Genomic DNA, 24,215 nt, shown 5'->3' on the forward strand with positions numbered 1-24,215 from the left:
AGTGCAATTTGTGTTGTTTGGCTGAACGATACGTTGGAAACTGAAATGAAGCATCAAACCATCTGTCCATGCAGATGACTTGAAGCTTGCCAGGAGAGGCTTTTCGGTCCTTAACCGACGGCTGAAGCGGTGCTCTGGGTTGAAAATCCGAGCTGGCCATGTCTGCTTGTCAGCCATCTTGCCCATGCCTCTGCGCAGCAGTATAGTGCCTAGGAGACCCCAGCCACTACTGTACCTTGCTGCAGTGAGTTATGCGTTCCCTTCTTCTTCCTCCTGCTGCAAAAACCGGCCCGAGGAGGCCAGTCAAGAAACAGACATTTCACTAACTTTTCAAGGACGCTGTGATTTGCGAATCGTATCGATGTTAACAGTATTAACCACAAGCAGGGCGTGTGGAGGATGTTGCTTGGATAATTGCTTGCCTAGAGATTATTGACGAATGCCTGCTGTCTTGTCTGTTCCCCTATGCTTCGCTTCAGATCTGCCTTGAAAATCAAAAACCCTGAGTGAACTCTGGCCCGTTGTGCGTGTGCGTGCACACCTCGCAGCACCTACAAGTATAATACTCTCTCTCTCTCTCTCTCGTTGCAAATAAAGATTAGCATGGAGGAAGCGGAAGAAAATAACGCTGCAATTGCAACGTTCTATCAGCATCTCTGTTATTTCTATCTGGGTAAGCAATACATATTCCTATTCCGTTAATAATGAAAAACAACTGCACCCATCTATTCTGTTTAATTATTTGATCATCTATTCAGCGCAAAAGAGGAGCTTAACACATTAATCATTAAAACACCTGTAAAGGTCCACTGTTCCTTTAAAGTATAAGCCCCTCTGTTGGGGGCGTGTTTCATGATCCAAGGGGAAAGGGAGGAGCGTTGGCGCGAGTGCGCTAGTTCCTGGTAGAAATGCAATAAAGAAAGTTGTTCCGTTTATGCTCCGATCCGCGTCCTTCTTAGGTATACTGCAGGCCCAGTCCGAGCATCAACCACTTAAATGGGAACAGATTACTTGCCCAGGATCACGCGTACGTGGTGAAGCCGCGATTTAAGACCGATCTACATTTTAAGCACTTGACCACATATCTTCTCAGGTCTAGTTGTTAGGAACATCTGCTGTTTGCCATTCAGAATACCGTGTTTTATATAAAAAAAAAAATAACTTGAGCATCACAGAAATCGTAGTAAAATAGCTTGACAAATATATAAATACTTAAAGAAATATGTTAAGCAAAAATAGTATAATAATATAACAGTATAATTGTAGCTCCCCACCCTCTGTGCCACCAAGTCAGAGAATGAAAAGTAACGCAAGTCTAAAAAAATGTGTCAAGACTGAAAGCCACATAACAAATAGATCATGTTAAGCATCCTGCTTCCTTATATGTGATGTGAAGACAGTTACATTCTGCATATATATTTAAACACTTCTTTTTGTGCGTCAAATAAGAACCCAAAATGAAAATGAGGCACCATTTAAGTGCTTTTATCTTTAAATAAGGCACAGATTTGGATATTTCACAGGAGCTTGATTTGGTCTTTCTGGTGCAAAATGACTAATGCCCCCCTCAATTCTTAGCATTGGTCATTGGCAAAGGCGTGTAAAGTGTCTGCAGGCCTCACAATCCTGTAGGTTTCATGCTCTTGCCCGGAGACCTGGAGGAGAGCGTGAAAATCCAGAGGATCCGGGACAAAGCCGCAGGATACCTGGGTCGGCTTCGCATTTTCCCTCAATTTCTCTCAGGTCAATTCAGAGCTTCTGCTGAGGTTAGCGAGGCCAAAATGCTCAAAGTAATGGCACAATTGAGAGTGGGCATGCAGGCGGTTTGAGAGGCATAATTATTGATGGCCCTGCTTGTGATCCAGTTTTTAAAAGTTCTCCCTCCACCCCTCAACCCCCAAAAGAAATGTTGAGGTTGGCTCCACGCCTGAGGAAGACTGACTTTAGCTTGGCAGCCACTCTGAAACACTGGGCCTCACTACGAGTTCAGCGGTAAAAAAAACCAGTGTTTCCATGATGGCAGTCGCACCTTTTCCGGCAACGCCTAGCGCCGGAATCAAGGGCACATTATGCCTTGTCGGCCGCGCACATTCTGGAATGGCAGAAACGGGTGGACTGGCATAAGGGAAACACCGGAGAAAAGGCAAAAATCTGGCCGCACCACCAGAAAGGTAGCCAGTGCCCCCGTTTCCGGCATGTGCATGCTGGACGCAGCAGTACCAGAAACACTGGTACCAGAAACACTGTGACCGGAAATAAAGTGGTCACCAGAGAAAAGGCCAAAAAAACGGCCGCACCACCACGAAGGGAGCATGCTTGATGCAGCAGTACCAGAAACACTGGTTTAGTTTAGTTTATTTATTTGTACCGCAGGCCGAACCCTGAGGTAACTGGGCGCTGGAGACTTAGCTGATGTTACAGCAGAACATAGACAAACAAAATAACGATAAGTGCAGATGACCGGGTTATATGGTGGTCGAAAGGCAGACATAGGTAAAGAGTGCATTGATTAGTGTGTCAGATAGAGGTGGAGTTCTTGTTGGCGAGGCAGGATTTCGCTATTCCTCTGAAGGTCCAGAAAGAAAGTTCTGCTCTAAGGTTCAGCAGTATAGCGTTCCATTGTTTGGCAGCTAGGACCGGGAAGCTGGATCCGTCTGCTTTTTTTAGGGAGAATTTGGGGATGGTTAGGCAATGAGAGTACAGCGTTCTGGTTGGTCTGGTTGAGGTGTTTTTGATGAACTTGTCTGCCAAGTATTTGGGGACGTCATTAGAGAGGCATTTGTGGACGATGACGAGAGATCTGAGGGTGATTCTGTCTTGAACGGGGAGCCAGTGGGCATCTTGTCTAAAGCTGGAGATGTGGGAGTGCCGCTGGATACTCAGAGCCACTCTGAGGGCATTATTCTGAAGCACTTGCAGTTTGTTCAGGTTGCGTTCTGAGGTGCCAAGAAAGAGAGTGTTGCAATAGTCAATTTTTGAAAGCACTAGCGCTCTGGCTAGAGTAATGCAACTGGAAGGCGAGAGGAAAGATTTGCAGGCATTGATGAGCTTATTTCTGTAAACTGTGGAGGAGGCTGTGGTGTTCACCTGTTTTTTGGGTGAGAGTGTGGAATCTAGATAGACCCCTAAGGTCTGGAAACACTGTGACCGGAAATAAAGTGGTCGCCAGAACAGGAAACTGGCCGGTGGCCATCTTTAAAATCACAATCTACCCTAATCTGCAGGTTTCAGGAGCCACCCACCCCTACTGACTGCTGAATGACATCCCACAAGATGACTTCTCACATCCCTGAGAGCCGCCAGCACAAGCCGTGCTTCTCAGAGGCAGAGCTAAACATGCTGGCAGACACTATAGTCCAGCATGCTGGGGAGCTGTTCTCAATGGACCAGTGCCGCAGAACACAGCAAAGGAGGAAGGTGATCTGTGAGGAAGTGGCACGGAAGGTGTCAGCAGTGGGGATGACCCCACGCCCAGTAAAGGACTGCCACAAGCGGTCTGACAACCTTCGCATGACAGTCAGAAACCTCCGGTCTGCACACTGCAGACAGTGCATGGGCACCAGTGATGGACCATCCTCCGAGATCCGGCTGATACCCTAGGAAGAGAAGTGCAGCAGCGTGCTGCACATGGAGGGGATCGAAGGTGTTGGCGCTGCGGAGACCGGAGCCTGGACACCCGTTGAGGCCGGTGAGTACACAAAGCCCCAATATAAACCACACACCTGCCCACCCTCCCCCTCCGTACCACTACTGCATTGAACTGACTATAGCACTGCCCAGATCATGCAAATCGGAGCCAGCAGTAGATTTGTCTCCCCTCCCCACCTTATCAAAACGGTGCAAACAAAGCCACATTCCCTGTCTCCCATGGAGGCCCGAGTGTTTTTGGACCGCAACACTACAACGCTGCCTGCCAGGACCACTGCGCCCGACAGGGCTGAACCTGCTGGGCTCAGCGGCCTCGGCAGGCAGAGTTGCCATGGAAGCACCGGCACTGTTAGCAACAGTGCCAGTGCTACCGAGTCCCCATTCCCCTGGAGTCCTACGGGACCCCATGGGAATGGGGACTTACAAAATCTGTCGTCTGATTACCTGCTCTGCCGGGACTTGTAATATCCTGGTGGCACTGGGAAGTCAGGCGGTGGATCCACTGTTACAGGGATAGCCGCAACCTGCCGGACGCACCAGCGGGTTACCTGCAACCTCGTAATGAGTCCTAGTGTCACCTGCACACCGTGTCACACCCACACTGTGCAGGCACGCTCACACACACTTGCATGAAACCCTGGGCACTGTCATTCCCACACACCCAGGCCCCCTGACAATGATCTGTGCCTGAAATCCCTGATGAACACTTCACAGGTACCCTGTCCTGCCAAGTGAAAGAAGCTTAAATCCTGACACAGACACTAGGCACCCTGCCACCATGTACTGCATGTGTGCCTGCCGTGCCACCACTGCCACCACAGTACGACAATGGTACCCCTCAGCTGCACGCACACATGGCCACTCACCCATCCAATGGGGAAGGCATGGGCCTTCCATGTCCCTGCCAGCCCTACCACAACCCCCCCCCCCCCATTCACATACTGTGCCTGCAACTGGGTCAGCCATCAACTTTAGCCTTGCCCCTCTCAAACCTCCCCCCTTAACACCTCCTTCATCACATCCTAATACCCTACACACGGACAGACTGGCATGCCACCGCTCCCAGCAAATTGTGAGTGATCATGCAAGTAGTCCCAGTACAGCTGTGTTGCTTGTGCCATCATCTCACTACCTGCAGCTGAGGCCATACAACACATGCATGAGTGCAGAATGCCATGCACCATGGTATGTCCCCTCAACAGCATGCCACACAATCACCATATTGCATGTAACTGGCCATTTGGTAGCCATGCTGGTCACTAACATCATGCCTTTGTTTAACCCTCAGGCATCTGACAGCGATGGAGGACAACCATCCTCATAAAGGGGCACCAGACATGGAAGGTGGTCAAATCAACGCACAATCACCACCATCAGCACCCGCTGTGACTGTCACAGCTGCCCTTACCACCCAGGCAGCTCCTGCTGTGCCCACTACAGCTGCCATCAACACCCAGGCAGCTCCCGCTGTGCTCACTACAGCTGCCATCACCACCCAGCCAGCTCCTGCAGTGGCACAATTGCCCACAATGGCAACAACAGGGGGACGGACACTACCCCCACCGCAGCGCCCTATACATATGTGGCTGACTCCAGCGATGGGGAGGCAGTTGATCATCCAGATGACACCACAGGGGACACCACTGACCAGGCCACTTATGAGCAGCCAGAATTCAGACCCATGAACCTGTGAAGCCCCCCACGCCCACCCATCCCCAGTGTCGGGGACATGGACAGCCATCTGCGCCGCATCGAGGAAAGGGTGGAAGGATTATTTGCCCTGGTGCAGCAGCACTTTGAGGAGTCCCGTCTGATGCAGGGGGAGGCAGCCCTTCTACGCACTGAGGTTAAGATGATGCGGGAAAGCATGCAGGTCACTGGGCGCCACAGTGCCCGTGCCCTTGGACATGCTACGTCCGCTATAGTACTCATGGCCAGGAGGGTCCGCGAGGGCAACAGCATCATGTCGTCCATGGCAGAGTCGATAGCAATGTCCCTGCAGGCGGCCCTGGATCGACAGGCCAGTGAGCCTTCACACACGCCATCCACAAGCTCCATGCCGGATAGTTCCCACCAGAGCAGCCCAAGGCTGAGGTCTATGCGTCTTTCTCATACAGGGCACAAGGGTGGGCCAGGTGGAAAGCAGTCATGTAAATAGACCCTGGTCAAACATGTGCCATGGGTGTGTCTTGGACTGAGACATGATTGACTGTGTGACATAAATTGTGGAGGGTTAGTTGGGGAGGGGCAGCAGGGAGGGATAGTTGGGGAGTGGGTAGGGGGAGTGGGTAGGGATAGTTGGGGAGGGGGCATACGTCCACCTATTAATTTCCTTCTTTAATGTTAATTCACTGGGTGTTGCAATAAAAATCAAGACTGGATGTTCATTATTTTTTGTGAGAGTGTGATTTATTTACTGTACAGTGTTTATAGTGGTTTATGGTCTTGGCATGTGCCCTGTGCCTAAAAGTAGTGGGTAATCAGTTGATGGCATGCATCACGCCCATTCATGGCATCCCTGCGATGGGGCAATGGGATCTCATCTCACTGTCACTGCTGTCTTCCACCTCTGCTGGAGGCATGTCCATGTCAGGGGAAGGGGAATTTTGCACCTGATGCACATGTTATGTAACATGGCAGAGGCCAGGACAATCTTGCTCACCTTCACACAACTGTACATGATGGCCCCCCCAGATCTACTCAGGCAGTGCAAACTTGCCTTGAGCAGGCTGAAAGTTTGTTCAATGGTGCACCGTGTTCGGATGTGTACATGGTTGTATGCTTGCTCGTGCTGATTTTGTGGGTGCCTGACCGGGGTCTTGAGCCATAGCATCAAGGGGAATCCAGCATCCTCTGCATGGGAAGGGGGCAAAGTCATTTTAGTGGTTGTGTCAATGGAGCATGTCTGTATGTTGGTCTGTGTCACATGGGATTGCCGCAAGACATAGCAAATAGCATAGATAGCAAATAGCATAGATGAGCCTAGTATCCCTAGCATTGTAATGAAGGGGGTGGTTTGCGGCCACATTCCCGGAACCATATCACACCCACCTTGACCATCACCCCTATGGTGACACAGGCTTCTATTTTGCCCATGTCGTGTGGCACTTTTGGTTGCGTTTGCATGATGTACATTGGTCATCTCTCCCATTCGTAAATCTGGGTTCAAACATTGTTTGGAATCATGTCACATACATATGGGTATGTGCACTTGTGACGGGCAGCTGATCTAGCTTCATGATGGGTACACTGCTGGTGGGGGGTAGGTTAAATTAGTCTGACATGGCAGTGATGCAGGTGGTGGGGGATGTGCATAGTGGGTAAATGCTGGGGTAGGTGGCATAGGTGAAATGTATTCTGGTACATGTAGTTCATGTGATGTGCCTGTCCACACATTGTGATGGGGTGTGCTCCATTTGCCCAGGCACCACATTCCAGACATGTACTCCTGCTCATGCATGCTATCTGTGTACATAACATGGCATAACGGACATGCACTGATGACAGTGGACAACCCCCCACCCCTTCCACAGAGCAAATGCTATGGTAGTTTGACTCACCCAACAGACAGGTCCGCGCTCTGCTCTCCGCTGTGTCGTGCCATGTACCCTGGGAGGATGGAGTTACGCAGCCACGCGGTTGTGGGTGGATCCTGGGAAACGTGCCCTGCAGTGGGTTATGAGTAGGTCTGCATCACACATAACTTGCACATTCAGAGAGTGGTACAGTTCTTGGTTTTGGTAGACTGCCTCCTTGGCATGTCCGGCCGCCAGCTCAACGTGCGTGCAGTCCAGTGCACCTATCACGCTGGGCATACCTGCCAGGGCATGGAACCCCACTTTAGTGGCATTCACCTGGGCAGGTGTTCTAGGGAGGGCAATGTGGTCAGACACATGCCGCAGGAGGGCATCCAGGACCTGGAATAGCACCTTGGGGAAACAGGGTTGGGGTAACCTGTGCAGCTCTCCCACGGTGTGTTGGAAGTTGCCGGTGGACATGAAATGCAGCACTGATACTACCTCGAACAAGGGGAGTATGGCAGTCCTGATGTTGATTAGACTCTGGATGTGATCCTGGATTTAATTATGTAGGTTGTTTTTTTATTTAATTTTTTGAACAATTTCTATTGCATATTTTCTCATGACAACAATAAACAACGATCTTTACAATCTTATACAGCTTATCATTTCCATGTTTGTCAACTAACATCTAAACTACCCAAACCCTCCCGCCAACTCAGCTGGCACATTACCTGTCCAACTACACATTATCATACAGCATCTACTTCCCCCACTGCTGCCTGAGTGGATTCCTCATCGCTATGGCATGTATACAAAGTCATATTAACGCTATCACCTTAGAATGTCCATACCCAAATCAACTTTTTGTTCACCCAATGTTTTTTCCCATGCTCCAGTTTCTGCTGTAGCCCACTTCTCCAGCGCCCTCCACCATCCATCAACACTCGGTTCCTTAGCATCCTTCCATCTCATAGCAATGCTGCGTTTAGCTAATATGTACATCAAATCTTTCATTTTATTCAGTGGTCTATCCTTCTTACTTCTCTTAAATCTGCCCAGCATGCAGGCCTCTGGGGTCTGGATATCCAACTCTATACCACCTTGTGCCACTCTTTGTGCCACCACTTTCCAGAACCTCTGCACTATAGGGCACCCCCAAAACATGTGTGTAAGGCTCACATTCTCAACCTTACATATAGAACATTCTTGTCTTTTCGCACCTCTAAATGTCGCAATTACAGCGGGTGAAAGGTATGCTCTTTGTGTAATATACAATTGCATTAGCTGTAGTCTGGCATTCCTAGATACTTTCTTGTGATACATAATTATCTTTTTCCATTCGTTATCCTCAAAAGTCTTCCCCAATTCCCTTTCCCATCTTTCCTTGCACTTCAAATCTGTTCCAGATATGATCTATATTAATACCTCATAGATCCTAGAGATCGAGAGATTGCATGTTCTCCTTCTGACACAGCCAACAGTGTCTCGATTTCTGCATTCTCTATGTTCTCGTCATTGCTATTCGGCCATCTAGTTGGCAGCACCTTGTTATGCAACAAAAAACGGGCCCTCATGTATGCCCGTGGACTCCTGTAGTTCCGCAAATGTCATCAGCCCGCTTTCGTTCCTCAGATCCCCTATCGTGGCTATGCCACATCCCTCCCATTTTAATCGCACCATTCCCCTGCTGCCTGGTCTATCCTCTAGGATTGCCGCTATCGGTATCTGTGGCGAAAGTGGATCTACTAGCCCCATTGCTCCAAAGGCCCTCTTCCATACGCGGATACCCAATTCCACCAGATAAGGATAACCGGTTAGTTCCCGTGAGAGAATTCAAAGGAGGTCTCCGAGGTACCTCCTACTAACCACCGGTTTCAGCAAAGCCATTTCCGCCCTAGGATCATCAGCCCTCCATTGCAGAACATATTGCAGACATGCCAAGTAGTATAGCTCGAAGTTTGGCAACCTAAGCCCCCTGTGTTCATACAGCCTTTGTAGTGTACTCAGAGCCACACTGTTCCTCCCCTCTCGCCACAGGAACCCCCTACACCTTTTCTTCAGCTCTCGGAAGAAGGTCCTTGGAATATCGTACGCGACGTTACCAAAACAGTGCATGAGTCTCGGCAGAGTCACCATTTTAAGCAGTGCCGCAGTGCCACTCTGCCCATCACTGACAGGGGTAACTTACTCCAAAACTCTATGGACTTCTCCAACTCATTTTTGGCCTGCACCGTGTTGAAATCATGCTCCCGCTGGGTGTCATGATAGATGTTAATACCCAGGACCAGTAAGTCCTCTATAGCCACAGTTGCTGTCGCAGCCAATGGAAACAAGCAAGATTTATTTTTATTTATTGTAATTCCTGTCAATGCGTTGGAGTTAATCAGTACCTCCAGTACCTCCAGGAAATATGATAAATTAATCTCTGGGTTGCATAGATACAGCAACGTGTCATCTGCCTACATAGACACAACATGTTGTATCCCCCTATATCTATACCCGCGTCACCGTATTCCTGTCGCAAGTACGCAGCCATTGGTTCGGCTGCTATAATATACAGCATTTGGAACAGTGGACAGCCCTGTCTCCTGCCTCAATACAGTTGCCATTTATCTGAATACATGCTCCCTGTTTGGACTCTGGCCATTGGTTTAGTGTATATTAACTGTACCCATCTCATGCACCCATCTCATTTATTGCGGCCCAATCCCTATCCTTATCATTGTGGCATACAACCAATTCCAGTGTACTGAGTCAAATGCCTTGGTTGCATCCAATGAGGCCACCGCACAGTCTGCAGGGCGACCTGCTGTACTGTATATCACCTGGTGCAGTCTCCTGAGGTTCTCTGGAATGTTCCTCACCGGTGCATACCGAGTCTGACCCGGATGAATCAGGACATGTATTACTTTTGGAGTCTGTTGGCCAATATTGCCAGAGGATCTTGGTTCAACAGCGATAATGGTCTATAAGAACTGCAATATGTACTTACTTTATGTGGTTTAAGTAACGGAACTATCAGGGCCTCTCTCAAACTCTCCGGAAGTATATTATCTTCAAACTACTTATCCATCAATGGCGCCAGCGTATCGGCATAGGCTTTGTAAAATTCACTAGAGAGCCCATTTGTACCTGGAGCCTTCCCCATAGGCAGTATTCTAATCGAGGCAACAACCTCCTCAGGGGTTATGGGTGCCTCCAGTGACTCAACCTTAAGTGCATCTAAGCGGGGCAGGGTGATAAGGTCAAGAACTTCTTGTAAGTCTTCCTCTTCACGTATTGCGAGTGCTGAATGCAGTGCTTTGTAATACTCAGAAAACATCTTGTTTATGCCAGCCTGCGTGTTTACCTCATCTTGGTCTCCATTCTGAATGGAGCATTTGGGGGATTAGCATCTTGGCATCTGTACAGCCAGGGTAACATTCTACCAGGTTTGTCTCCCTGCGCATGGCTCCTCTGTAGGTATTTAGCGTAACTAAATGTCACTAGCCTGTCCCACTGTACTAAACATGCCTGCTTCAATTTTATCACTTCCTCCACATGCTCTTTGTTTGTCTTAGCTCCCTTCTCCAGTACCAACAACTTCTCTTCCATGTTCTTGAGGTTGTTGATAATGTTTTTTTGCACATCCCCCGCTTCTGCCATAATTTCCCCCTTTATGACCACCTTGTACACCTCCCACACCGTGCTCACCTTTTGTACGCTCCCCTCATTGACTGCAATAAACTCAACTGTGCTCTTTCGGATATGTTCGCAAATGATTTATTTATGTTATGTTATGTTAAAGGTACTTATATAGCGCACCGTCACCAACATAATTGGTCCCCAGGCGCTCTGGTGGATCTGTAAACAGGAAGGAGGGTGGGTAGGGTTAGTCGGGAGGAGGGGAGTAGGAGAGTGTGGGAGGTGGTGTGCTGTTGGCAACTTCAGCTCAGTATACACCGAGTGCTGGGTTTTGGTGCAAGTATCGGATCGGGCGAGACCTTGTGTGCTGTAGATGCTGTTTATGTGTTGTTGATGTGGTGTGGTAAAGTGCGTGCAGATTGCTGGGAGAGAAATGGTTGTGTGAGTTTTGTGTGGGTTGAGTATGCAGAAAATTGATGGTTGGGTTAGTGGGGTCTGTATACTGGTTCCGTTTGAGCTGTATCCCTGTGGGTGGGATTGTTGCTGGTTCCTTATGGGCCGTCTCGCTGTGGTGGTGCTGCACAGATCCAGCTGTATCACAGTGAGTATTGTATGGGGTGATACGTGTGTCTGAACCTTTCCTCGGATGTGGAACTGGGTTGGTACTATCTATTCTCTTGTTATCTAATGTGACACTGGTCAGTTGAAGCTTTGAATGGTTCAAGGTCAGAGTGCTGTTGATGAGGCATCCTAGTGCATCCGTCTTGGTCAGCCTGTGTATTCAGTCGTTAGTTTCCTCCTATCATGACTGTCTTTCAGCTGGTTCTATGGTTTCTGTGGGGTGACTTCCTTGGTTATTGTTTAGTTGTGTGTGATGGCGCATTGTGCTTCCCGCTGTATCTTGATGAGCATTGTGTGAAGTGGGTGCTTATTCTGTTTCTCACCCTCTGGATTGGAGCTAATAGTATTGGGTTTCCTGTTCCCTAGCTGTCTGCCGTGATTAGGTCTTGGGAATGGCTATAGTTTAGGATCAACAGTGTTTTCAACAGTGTTTCGCTCTGCAATCTCCATGTGGGTAGGGGCGGTCTTGGAGCGGTCACTCTCCATTGCACCACAAGTGGGGAGTGATCAGACAGGACCCTAGCCAAATATTCCACCTCTGAGAAGTAACTGCCATGTTCCGCACTCGCGAGCACATAATCGATTCTAGTATATACCTTATGTGGGGCCGAGTAATGATAGTATCCCTTACTTTACCCATGTTCCGCCCTCCATAGGTCCTGTAACTGAAAATGCCTCATGAAAGAGTGTAGCACCTTGGCCGGAGGGGACGGACACTAGCTGTTTCTCATCCGATCTGTCCTCTGTTGGTCCAGCATGCAGTTAAAGTCCCCCACCCCCAAATCAGGGTCCCATTTCTGTATGGTCCCAACCTTGCATACAATGATCTAAAGAACACTGTGGCATCATGATTCGGGGCATAAGTGTTCACAATACATATTTCCCTACATATTTCCTTGTTCTCCAACATAATATGTAACATTGCCATCCTACCCTCATCATCCATTTTTTTGACCAGCACTTTAAATGGTATAGCGGGATCCACCCACATGAGGACCCCTCTAGCATATGACGAGTAAGTGGAGCCCACCATCACCCCACCACCTGCACCCGGCAGGGTTTTCTGCTTTTGTGCATCTAGATGTGTTTCCTGAAACAATGATATCCCTATTTTGTTCCTCTTAATATACATGCTCACTCCTCTGCATTTCACATAATTATTGAGCCCCCTATGGTGTCTGCCATTATAATGCCAGAGTCGGGGCATCAATGAGGCTGCCAGCCCATCGCCAACATCAGTAGAAGTTCGATGCAACAATTGACATTGTGTGTGCCTTCCCAACAGCCCTCCCCTCACCCCCAAACCCAACTCCAAACCAAACTCAAACACACCCACTCCCCTCTCCCACCCACTGCCCATCCCGACCAAAGACCCCCTACCCCTCCACACTGCAAACCAAACTCACACATAACTTGTCCAGCCTTGCTAAGCATGCTAGAATGTCCCCATTTCCTCTCCAATATAGTAGCCCTAAATCTTTCTCTCGAGGGGGTAGTGGGGCTGCACTTAGCATTCCCTCTATCGGGTTTCAGTGGCTCCTCCATTCTGCTACTGCATACACATATCTTATCGCTACCATATTATTAACAGGTCATTCTTTCTGCATGATCCAAGCATTTCTATTACTCTGCATTTCAGTCTGTACAATCTCAATACTGTCTTATCGGACCGCACAGTGTATTCCCTCAATGAGTCAGGTTCGCTGCCTCTGCTCTGCTGCCTCCGGTATCTGCACTCCGTCCATCCATTCCTGCGCACATGCCGGCAACTCGAAGAACAGGACTTTGCCATTGTGGATCACCTTTAACTTTGCGGGATATATTAGCATGTTCTTTAGGCCCGCCCTCCTGAGTCTGGCCTTCATGGCAATAAATTGGCCCCTCCTCTTTTGAACCTGAAAGGTGCAGTCTGGGTACACTGCAATCTTTGCCGATTCCCTTTGTATCGTTCCCTTTGACCTAGAAAAGGTTAGTATTCTCTCCCGGTCTTTGTAATTTAGCACCTTGGCTATCACAGGTCTGGGTGAAGCGCCTGGCGGCAGCCTTCTGACTAGGGATTGATGTGTTCTTTCAATCATGAACCCCTGCGTAAGTTCTCCTGCTCCAACTTCCTGTATCAACAAGTCTTCCACATAGGCAGTGGGGTCTGATTCGTCGATTCCCTCCGGCAGCCCCACAATCCTTGCCTTGTTTTGGCTTGCTCGCCCCTCCGCTTCTTCTGCTCTATCTTCCAGCAACTTTTTGCATGAGGATGTCGACGTCCTCCAGCCTCCCTGTGCATTCCGCTATGGCTCAGACATCCTGTTTTAGGAGTCCTACATCTATAGCAACGGCATCTATCTTGCTCTCCAAGGTTGATTGAAGTGCTGCAATGGCCTCTAAGATCTGCTGGTTCCCTGGGTCCACCATGTTTCCAGGGGGCGATGCCTGTCCCTTCGTGGTCTCCTCGCTATCTCTCTCTTGTCAGGGTGTTTGACCTTTCATGAAGGTTTCCAATGTAGTCTGCTTGCTCTTAGCTTTGTTGACCTTGGTTATCATCCTGCTTTGCTGCACCTGTGGATCTCCCGGATCTCTATTGTTCTGTCAGGGGATTCCTGCACTTGGCGTCTCCAATAATCAGAAATCTGATATGCTGCCGGTCAGAAGAACCTGCGTTTCTATATGGCCCCTTCCTCTTCCCGCCCCAGCCGTTGCCGTACTATTTCCCGGTTATTGAGGTCTCTTCTCGACCATATGATCCTCCCCAAAGACTGTTCGCAACACACTTTGTAGTCCACAATGTCTCGGGATCTCTGGCTTCTCTCTGCTTGTCTCCTGCCCACTCGGACTTGGGTGTGCACTGCAAGCTGTGAGACCACTGGCTCTCTGGGCTGTACTGGACACTGCCCCATGTCCGCTCCTCTCCGGTTGTGCATCAGAGTTCGGTGTCAATGTCGGGGGGCAGGGGGAAATCCAGGCCTATCGTCCAGACCACGCTGTTGTGCCAGTGCTGACCACTCCCTCTCCTATTTGCCTTCCTTGTCTGTTACGGCCCCATAGCACCCCTTCACTACCACCGTGTTGCAGTTACTCAATGGTCTTGCACCGTGCACGTGTGACAATGATGCACCCTATTTCGTTGTGTGCATAGCCAGTGTTCTCTGCATAGCTCCAGTCATTGGTTCACCCCACACTGTGCCTCTGTTTAGACCGTGATGTCCCGCTGTCTACTGTGACCTTGCCTGCACTCTTCAGTGGTTGTAGCCCCCCACTTCTCAGGCTGAGTCCCCTGTGTTGAGCAATTTGTTTAGCCGCCACTGTTCACCTCCGGTTGTAGGGGATAGTTATTTATCTCCTTGGCGGGTGTTGTCCCTCACGGGACAGTATTGTCAGTGCTCTGGTGGCACTATAGTACTGCTGGCCATCGTCGCCCGCATGTGTCGTTGCGTGGGTTATTGTTGTGCTTCCCCAGTTAGTTTTCCCAGCAGGGAACTGTCTCTGGGGCCCAGCCTACGTTCGTTAACCTCTGCTTGTGCTGCTACGGCCCGGGCCCACAGTCGCAGCCTGCTCCTGTCTAAAGCACAGCTCTATCCAGGGGGGAGACAATCCGGGACCCAGTCGGTGTCTCCCTAGTCTCAATGCTTCACCGACCTCCGGCCCAGCACTGTCTGCGAGTTTCAAGAGTGATGGGGGGGAGGGAGGTGGCCTCTCCCAGGCTCAGTGATCGTAGCAGAATTCGCTCAGGGCCCCCACTCTCCCTGACTCCTTACTGCCTCACTGGTCCTCGCAGGGGATCCCCTCCAGCCTCTGCTCCCCTGTCTCTTCATCAGCAGTTCTATCAGCTGTCTTACGGTGGGGTGTCCTCTGACACGGCTCCAGTCCAGCTTGCGCTGTATCTTGGTCGTCGCTCCCTTCCTCTGCCAACAGCAAGTGTTCACAGGGCTTATGCTCTCCGCCGCCTCTCTCCAGGTTCTCGTGCCAGCCTTCCCAGTGTCTTGTCTCAGCACCTCTTACTGCGCTGTTGCAGCATTCCCGGTGCTACACGCTGCTGGTGGCTGGTCTCCCTTTGTTTGCTGCATAGCGCAGCGTTTCGGGTCCATCAGCCTCCGGAAACCTGCATTCGGTCGTCTCTTCCGCCACTACCTTTAGCTGCCAGAGTCCCGGGAAGTCGGGGCACTACCGTGTCCGCTCTACTTATGTATCCACTTCCTCTCCTTAGTCACCCTCTGCGGCTCCTCCACCTCCGCTCTCAGGTGACTGCCGCCATATTCTCGGCTTGCTCCATGGCGTTTCTTCGACCCAGCGTTTCTTCCAGTCTGAAGTCACCTCAGACCATCTCACATTGCGAGGAGCTTCTCTGTTGTTTCTTGCAGCTGTGTTCTAGTTTCCAGTTATTTAGACCCTTTAGAAATGATCATTCGTAGCTTATCTCTGGACAGATCATCTGGAGCCCATGGAGAGCACGTCCACCTGACATGGCCTCTAGCCACGCCCCCCTAAATCAACTATGTAGGTTATGGTCTCCCTGTGAAGCTGATACAGGGTGTGGATCTGTGCAGTGCTCAGGTTCCAGGTTGTGGCCATTGAGCAGGGTATGAGTGGCTGCCTGCAGGGTGCTACCTGCTGGCCATTGTTCATGTGCATGGCCATTATCATCATCCTTCTACTCCTGCGCCTCCGCCGCCTCCTCTGCATCTTCCAATTGAAGCTCATATCAGATCCCTCCATGCAGGGCCCCCACCGCCATTATTGCTACTGCTGCTGCAGCTGCCAGAATGGTTGTGTTGGAAGGTGTGTGGTTGTGGTCCTTTTGAGCATTCACAGTGCTCATGGTGTGCAGCTAGGATGATTATGGCCACCTGTGGCCTGTTGCTGCACACCTGAGACTGCTTTATACCTGATCTGCCTTGCCAGTGTTTCCGGTGCAGTATTCACTGTGGCATCAGCATTTTTATTTCTGTGTGATAGAAACTCGGAATGTGCCCTTACTACCGCCAAGTCAGTGTTTCTGGCACGGCCTCCGGGTGCACCTGCTGTTCGCGTTCGTGGTGCTGCTGGCAACGGTAGCACCATGGATCTCATTTGCGAGTTTCCAGTATCGCGACTCGTAGTATTGCGATCCATAAAGGGGAGCTATTCCCGGACTGCCACACTTGCAATGAGGCCCCTTGTCCTCATTTCACAACGTGCCTATGTGACGACATATTTACAAAAACTGTTGATGTGACATTGATGCCTCAATTACTTATCGGTAATCTTCATTATACCTAGTTCTGCTCTTCCTTTTTACAGTACTTACTTTAAGGCCTGCCTCCACTACAGTAACATTTTTTCACGTTTTGGGAAGATATAATAGCTCCTATTTATCCATAATTCCTCAGTTACCAATTTACCAAGACGGATCACGGGATTGTCCAAACCCAGGGCAGGAGAGGGGGGATATTACTGTGTCAAGGAAGAGTATGACTAACAGTAATGAAGATTACCAGCAAGCAATCAGGCATTACCTCCACCTTCCGCTTCCTCGTCCCAGTACTTCTTTGAAGTGTACCCAAGCAGTTAACTGTGGACAGGTCCCAATGAGACACATCATAACAAGCGCTGGTGCATCCCATTGCCAACTTTATTACCACACTAAATCAGTCAGATCCTGCCAACTGAAAGCTCCCCCAACTCCAAAGGAATAATTCCAGGGATTAGCCATGTTCAATCTACAATACCGAATCAATGTGGGGCTGCCCTACATATCTCCTGTAGAGGAGCACCCTGAGCGTCAACCCACGAGGCAGCCATTCTTCTAGTGCAGAGACCCTGCACATGTTAAGGAACAAGTAAACCTGATGCCACACAGGTCATGAAAATAGCAGTCCGGAACAAGCGACTGACACCACAGAGGCGTTCCTGACTGCCCCCGCTGCACCAAATGTTATAAGAGAATGTTTGTTTTCTTAAAACCCTCAGTTCCAGAAACTCCAAGCCCTTCTCCTCAATCCAATGGAGTGCCATGCTTCATCCTCAGGTATTCGAGGGTCCTAAAAGAAAGCAGAACCACATCTTAAGAAGTGTAATACTTCAATACTACTTTAGGGAGAAATGCAGGATCACATTGTAACACTAAAGCATCTAGGAGTACCCGAAGAAAGGGAGGTCCAAACAAAAGCGCCCCAATTTCTCCCAACCTACGGGCTGATGTAACTGCAATAAAAAAGGCTGCTTTGAATGTGAGGCGTTTAATTTCAGTCAGATCAATTGGCTCAAAGGGTGGCTCTGTAGAAATATCATAACTAAAGACAGATACCAAGGAGGCAAACCCTTGTAAGGGGACAGGCGGAGCAGAAGCAAGATTGTTAAGGAAATTTCCCACAAGTGCCTGTCCTTTCATGTTGCCCTCCACGTCCCCCTTCAGAGTCGTAAGGGCTTCTCACTGGGAGTGAAGAGTAGACACTGCCAACCCTTTTTATTTTTAACTTTATTTATTTTTGAACAAGGCAGGATGACAATTACACAACCACTTGCAACATCGTAAAAGCATTTTAAGCATGTTAACCCCCAGACCCTTTCCCGTGCACTCCCCCTCACTCCCCCTCCCCCCAAGTCCAGGAACCCCCCTCCGGGGCCGTCTGTCCCGTACCCCAGCCACTATGTGTCCCTTTCGGGGTTTTCTTGGTCTTTCAGGGTCCAGCGAGCGTTAATGGGTTTATAGGTCAGGACTGGGAATCGCTGGTCATATTCCAGAACTGGGGCCCAGATGTTCTGAAATCTGTGTAGGGCACCCGCCTTTGCCGCTGTTACCTTTTCCGCCACCAGTATGTCCCAAAGTTTCGTCCACCACTGGGCCATCGAGGGGCCTTCTGGGGCCCTCCAGGCACGGGCCAGGGTTGTTTTCCCGGCTAGTAGGCACTGGGTCAGCAACTTCGCTTGATTGCCGACCCGTGGGTAGATCGTTGGGATCGGAGCTCCCAGCAGGACGGGCTCCGGCTCCAGCGGGATCGCCGATCCAGTGATTTGCGCAATGGTCTCTAGGCATGTCTTCCAGAATTGCTGAGTCCGTGGACATGTCCACCACATGTGGAAAAAAGAGCCTGGGAGGCCGCACCCTCTCCAGCAGAGATAGTCCACTTGGGGATTCATATGATGAAGTCTGAGCGGCGGGTAATACCACCGTAGCATGATTTTATAGGCGCTTTCCCTGTTTGTGTTGCAGGTGGACGAGGTGTGCGTCCGGGTCCAGATGTCCACCCATGTCCGGTCTTCTATTGGGTGACCCAGGTCCGCTTCCCATTGGGCCATGCAGCGCGTTCTTGTGCTCAGGAAGTCCCCTAAGAATCGCCTGTATAGGGTAGATATCTTCCCGCGGGCCGGGAGGTCCCTGAGTGTCAGTTCCAGGGCGGTGGGGGGGCACGTTGCTGCCTGCAGAGTTTGGGGGGGTGTGCACCAGTGACGCAGTTGAATATAAGTGTATCTGTCTCTTTCCTGGAGTTGGAATTTTTCTTTACATTGCTCGAATGTCAGGGGTGCCCCCTCCCCGTATAGCTGGTCTATGGTTTCAAGGCCGCCGTTTATCCAGTTTTGGAAGTTGCGGGGGCTCGTGCCAGGCGAGAAGGCCGGGTTAAAGAAGACCGGGGATTGAGGGCTCAGGCCTCTCGGGACCCCCTTCCGTTTTAGCGCCCAATCCCAGGACTTTAGGGTGTGATTAGTTGCCAGGAGAAGGTCTCCCCAGTGTGTTCGGAGATGGGGTGGGATGTGTGGCAAGAATCAAAGTGGTAGTGGTGTCCGTGACTGTTCCAGCTCCACCAGCTGGGGCTGTTTGTGATTGTCTGCCATGTGTGGATTTGCGCTAATTGGGTTGCCACCCTGTAAGCCTGTAGGTCCGGGACTCCCAGACCTCCCAATTTGGAACCCCCCAATAGCGTTTTTAGGGGGATTCTCGCCTTCTTACCTTTCCAGATACATTTCAACATCTTCCTCTGTAGGTTGCAAAGGGCTGGAGCGGGGATCGCCACTGGGAGGGAGGCGCAGGCGTAAAGGAATCTCGGGAGGAGATTCATCTTGCACGCTGTTATGCGCCCTAGCAGCGAGATCTCCTGTGTCGTCCATCGTTTCAGGTCACCTTCCAGTTCCCCGAACAGCCGGGGAAAGTTTGCCTTGTATGTGTCTTTTGGGTCCTCTGGGATATAGACCCCCAGATAAAGGATCGCCCTTTCTTCCCACGTGGTTGGGCACATTTTAGCCAGTGGTTCCCGTTCTCCCGGGGTGAGGCCGATGCTTAAGGCCGTAGACTTAGCAAAGTTTACCAAAAAGCCAGAAACCTCGCCATAGCTGCCACCTGATGTATGATGAAGCCTGCCTGGTCTGGCTGAATGATCCCTGGTAGGATGGGTCCCAGGCGGTTCGCCAAAATTTTAGAGTATAGGTTTGCATCAATGTTCAATAGAGCAATCGGCCTGTACGAGGCTAAGTCTCGTGGGTCTTTCCCAGGTTTGGGGAGGAGGATGGTGGTCGACTCCTGCATCGAGGGCGTCACAGATCCTGTCTCCCTGAAGGAGTTAAAAAGTGTGGCCAAGTGGGGAACCAGTTGGGGCCTAAATAGTTTATAGAACCTTGCTGAGAATCCATCTGGGCCCGGGGCTCGTGGTTTAAGTGACTTAATGGCCTCCTCAATCTCCTCGTCTGTGATGGGCGCCTCCAGCTCCTCCCTTTCGGTGTCAGAAAGCCGCGGTAGCGCTGCTTTATGTAGGTATTACATTAGTTGCGGTTGGTTTCGTGGATTGGCCGTCATGATCTTGGCGAAGTAGTCCATCGCTAGCTGTTGCTTTTTGGGTTCTGAGAATTGGGTGACTCCTTTGGGGTCACGTAGGCCCGTAATAAAGTTGGTCCGTCTTAGTTTGGCCAGTTTGGCCACTAAGATTTTATTTGCCTTATTGTTCTTCGCGTAATACGATTGTTTAGCTCCAGTCATGAGTAGGGCGGTCTGTTCTGCATAATGGGCCTCTAATTTCTTTCTGGCTATGTGCAAGGCTTTCTGTGTTTTAGGGGATCAACCTTCCTTCTTGTGGGTCTCTTCTGTGGCCTTCAGTTCGTCTTCCAAGGCTGTCCGAGTTTGTCGCCTATTTCTATGGTAGGCTGCTCCCTGGGCGATCAGAGTACCTCTGATGACTACTTTCATTGCATCCCAGGTGTTCCCCACCGAGGTATCAGATGCTGGATTTTATTCAAAGAAGCTCTTGATAGCTTTCGCGATCTTGTCCCTTGTAGCCATCTCATTGAGGATGGGGTCGTATAAAGTCCATCTGCATGGGCTGTCAGATTTTGGGTTCTGGGCCCGGATTTCCAGGATCACTGGGGCATGATCCGATAGGGCTCTCGTGCCGATGGCCACCTCCTTGACGAAGGCTAGAGTCTGGGGGGAGGTTAAGAGGAGGTCAATCCTCGAGAAGGTTTGATGGAGACCTGAATGAAAGGAGAAGTCTTTTTCAGTGGGGTGAAGGACCCGCCAAGTGTCTACAACCTTCAGTGAAGGGAACATCTTGAGGAGGCTCAGTGCCTGGGTGAAGTCGCTGAAGGTCGGGGGGTGCGATTTGTCCTTTATAGGGTCAGGAACGCCGTTGAAGTCTCCTCCGATTATTGTCTGGCCTTCTATAAATGATGAGAGGGAGGTACTCAGTGAGTCGTAAAAATGTGACTGCCCGGTGTTGGGGGCGTAAACCGAGATGAAGGTGTATAGGTCTCCTAGCAGAAGGCATTTGACCGCTATGAAACGGCCTTCTGAGCAGGCTTTTGTTTCCAAAATCTGTGAGTTCAGGTCCTTCCGGAAGAGGATCGCAGTGCCCCCTCTTTTAGTTCCCCCTGAGGCGAAGAATTGGAAGGGGAATGATCGGGAGCGGAGCCAGCCAGTGTCCGACTGTAGTAAGTGCGTCTCCTGAAGCATGGCTATTGCCGCCTCTTCATCCTGAAGTTTGAGCAGAATTTTTTTCCGTTTGGCAGATGAGTTCAGCCCATTGACGTTTAAGGAGAGGAGTCTCAAGACTTGGTGGTCTGCCAACCGGTCATGTTCCTGTGAGTTGAGCTGACGGAGGGGGGGGGAGCCGGGCAGAGGTGGGTCAACTGCCATTACTATTGAGCTTTAGATGTGTGTCATCCTGCACTTGAGTTTTTAACATGCGCCCCCAACGGGGGGGGCGTAACCTTAATTAACGGGTGGGCCGACATTGTGTGTGCGGACGCACCCTTGGCCAACTGGGCCGATGGAGAAGTCAAGGTGTAAAGTATCGTGGGTTTCCAAGGATATGATGTTGGAACTATCCCTGGGGCGGGTATGGACCATGGGTGTGTCCCGCCACCACCGTCGAAGAGCTCTATTTATTCAGGGGTGAGCTGGCGGTTCTGTAGTGAGTGAGGGCGAGCCGGCCGAGGGCCGATGTCACTGTGGCCCAGATTTCTGAAGTGCACATCGCCCCTAGTTATCTCCTCCTGTGGTTCCGCTGAATCTTCGACCAAGAGGACCGCCTGGGCTTTGGGGAGAGGGGTGGTTCAGAGTCCCCCACCTTTTCCGGATTCGGTGAGGAGGTCTCTCTGGGTGAGGTTGGCTGCATGATTGAGTTTGCGTCCTCCAAATGAGTGATTTGTCGGACAGTGCCTCTGTATGAGAATTGTAGCGCCATTGGGAACAACCACCTGTACCCACCTGTTGGGTCTTGGAGGAAGAGTGTTAAGGGGCGGAGCGCCCTCTGTTTTTGTAGAGTGAGCAGCGAAAGGTCCTGGTAAATCTGAAGAGGGGAGCCCTGGAAAGAGAGGGAGTCTCCCGTACGGCTAATCGCTGAGATGGCCTCCTTAGTTGTAAAGAAATGAACCCTGGTGATCACATCTGGGGGAGGGTCTGAGTCCACTCCCTGGCGCTGGCGCAGTCGGTGGGTCCGATCTAGCAGTAGTTGGGATTTGTCTAGATCTGGTAGCAGAGTTTGAAACAAATCCCCTATGTATTCTGTTAACTTGTTGTCGGGGACAGAGGATGGGACCCCTCGGATCCGGAGATTATTTCGACGCGCCCTATTTTCAAGGTCCTCCTGTTTAGTGTGATGGATTGCTGGATTTCTCCAAGGGAGGCGGTGTGTTCTTGTGTCCAATCTTCGACCTCCCCCAGCCGTTGTTCAACCTCTGTTACCCTCTGGTCTGTCTGCTCTACTTTGGAGGTGAGTTCCGCTAGGCAAGATCGAAATTCAGCCTTAATGTCCGCCATAAAGGCTACCAGATCCCCTCTAGTGGCAAGAGCGTCTTTTTCCTCCGGCTGTTTCTGTGGGGTCAATTTGAGAGGGTCCTGTTTCTTGCCTTTGTCCGCCCCTGCAAACATAGTGGGGATGTCTGCGGCTTTGCCGGCTTTTGTTTGCCTGGACATGGTGGTTGTGCGGAGGGGTCGCGTTGGGGAGGCTCCGGCGGCCACCAGGGAGCCCCAAGAGTGTAACGGAGGGCTCGTAGGTGAACTCTCCTGGTGGGCTCCCCCCAAGGGCCAGGACTTGCGACTTCTTGAGTGTTGACGGGCTGGTTGATTAAGTGTGTCCAGTGGTGGCTATCGTGAGGCGATTTGCGTGGGGGGGCACCAGAGGTCCGTTGCTTTGATGAGCTCTGGATGCGTGCTTGGGCGAGGATGTGGGCCGGGGAGCCCCAGGAAGAATGTGGGGGGTGAGGGTTTGTATCTAAATGGGGCTTAGCTGGAAGTCCTTCACCTGGAAGGGTCTGTGCTCTTTGCGTGGGGAGCGTAGGCTGTGTTCCGGAGGTTCTGGGCTGTGCCCCTGCGCTGCTTAAGGGGCCGAGGGCATTCCCCCCGTTGTCGCTAAGTTTGGTCTGGGCCTGTGGCCGACGGCTACTGCTGTGGAATGTCTCATCGCCGCTCGGCTCCGACGACAGGGTTCCGGGGGTGAGAGGGCCCCTGGTGGCTGCGCAGGTATAGCTGTAGCCGCGGTTCTCACCAGGGTCGCGACCGGCTCTGCCTCCTTCTGGGCCCTGGGCAGGTTCCGTAGGTGGGATCGCGGCTGTTCGCGCTGTCGGCTGTCAGTGTGCCCCTCCTCTTCGTCCTCTGCCAGCTTCTCTCATCTCAGCCTGTTCCGCTCGTTAGGGTTAGCGGGCGTCCGCCATCTTGTTTTCCTAGCAGGAGGCTGGGTGCTGGGTTTGAGAGGCAAATTTAGGCATAACGTGCACGCGTTAGCAGGTCATCCTCAACCTCGGCGTGCTTCAGAGGTTCTGGTCACCAAAGATGGTACTGGCGATCACGGAGGTTCGCTGGAACCGAATGATAATCGCGGCGGCGGCAGGTACTCCACGGGAGGCTTCAAGGGAGCGACCGCATCAGTGGCGCTCCAAGCCACGCCCCCTGCCAACCCTTTTTTAAACCCATCTTGAAAAAACTGTAGGACTTCTAGAATACGATGGTCCCAGACCCTTGACCCATTTGTAAAGGGCAAGGCCATCTTGGAATCTTCCAAACTTTCTAAGACTGGAGATCCAGACGAGAAGGAAACAAGTCTCTCTGAGACTAATAGGGATACAATAGGATAATTATTGCCCTGCTTCATCTCATCTTTTGGATCACCCTCAGAATCAGAGGTATGGGTGCTAAGCATAAAGCAGCCCCTGAGGCCAATCCAGATTCAGTACATCCACTCCCCAGGCACCAACTGTCTGAAACCTGGAGCAGAATCTGTGAACCTTTGCAGAAAACTGGGAAGAAAAGTGGTCCCATATTGGGTTTCCAAACCTACAAAAGATCTTAAAGAAGGTCCTGTCTGATAGGAACAACTCCTGAGAGTTGGGGAATCTTCTGCTGAGACC

This window comes from Ambystoma mexicanum, chromosome 4q (assembly GCF_040938575.1).
Source record: "Ambystoma mexicanum isolate Mex_15411 chromosome 4q, UKY_AmexF1_1, whole genome shotgun sequence".
NCBI classification, from domain to species: Eukaryota; Metazoa; Chordata; class Amphibia; order Caudata; family Ambystomatidae; genus Ambystoma; species Ambystoma mexicanum.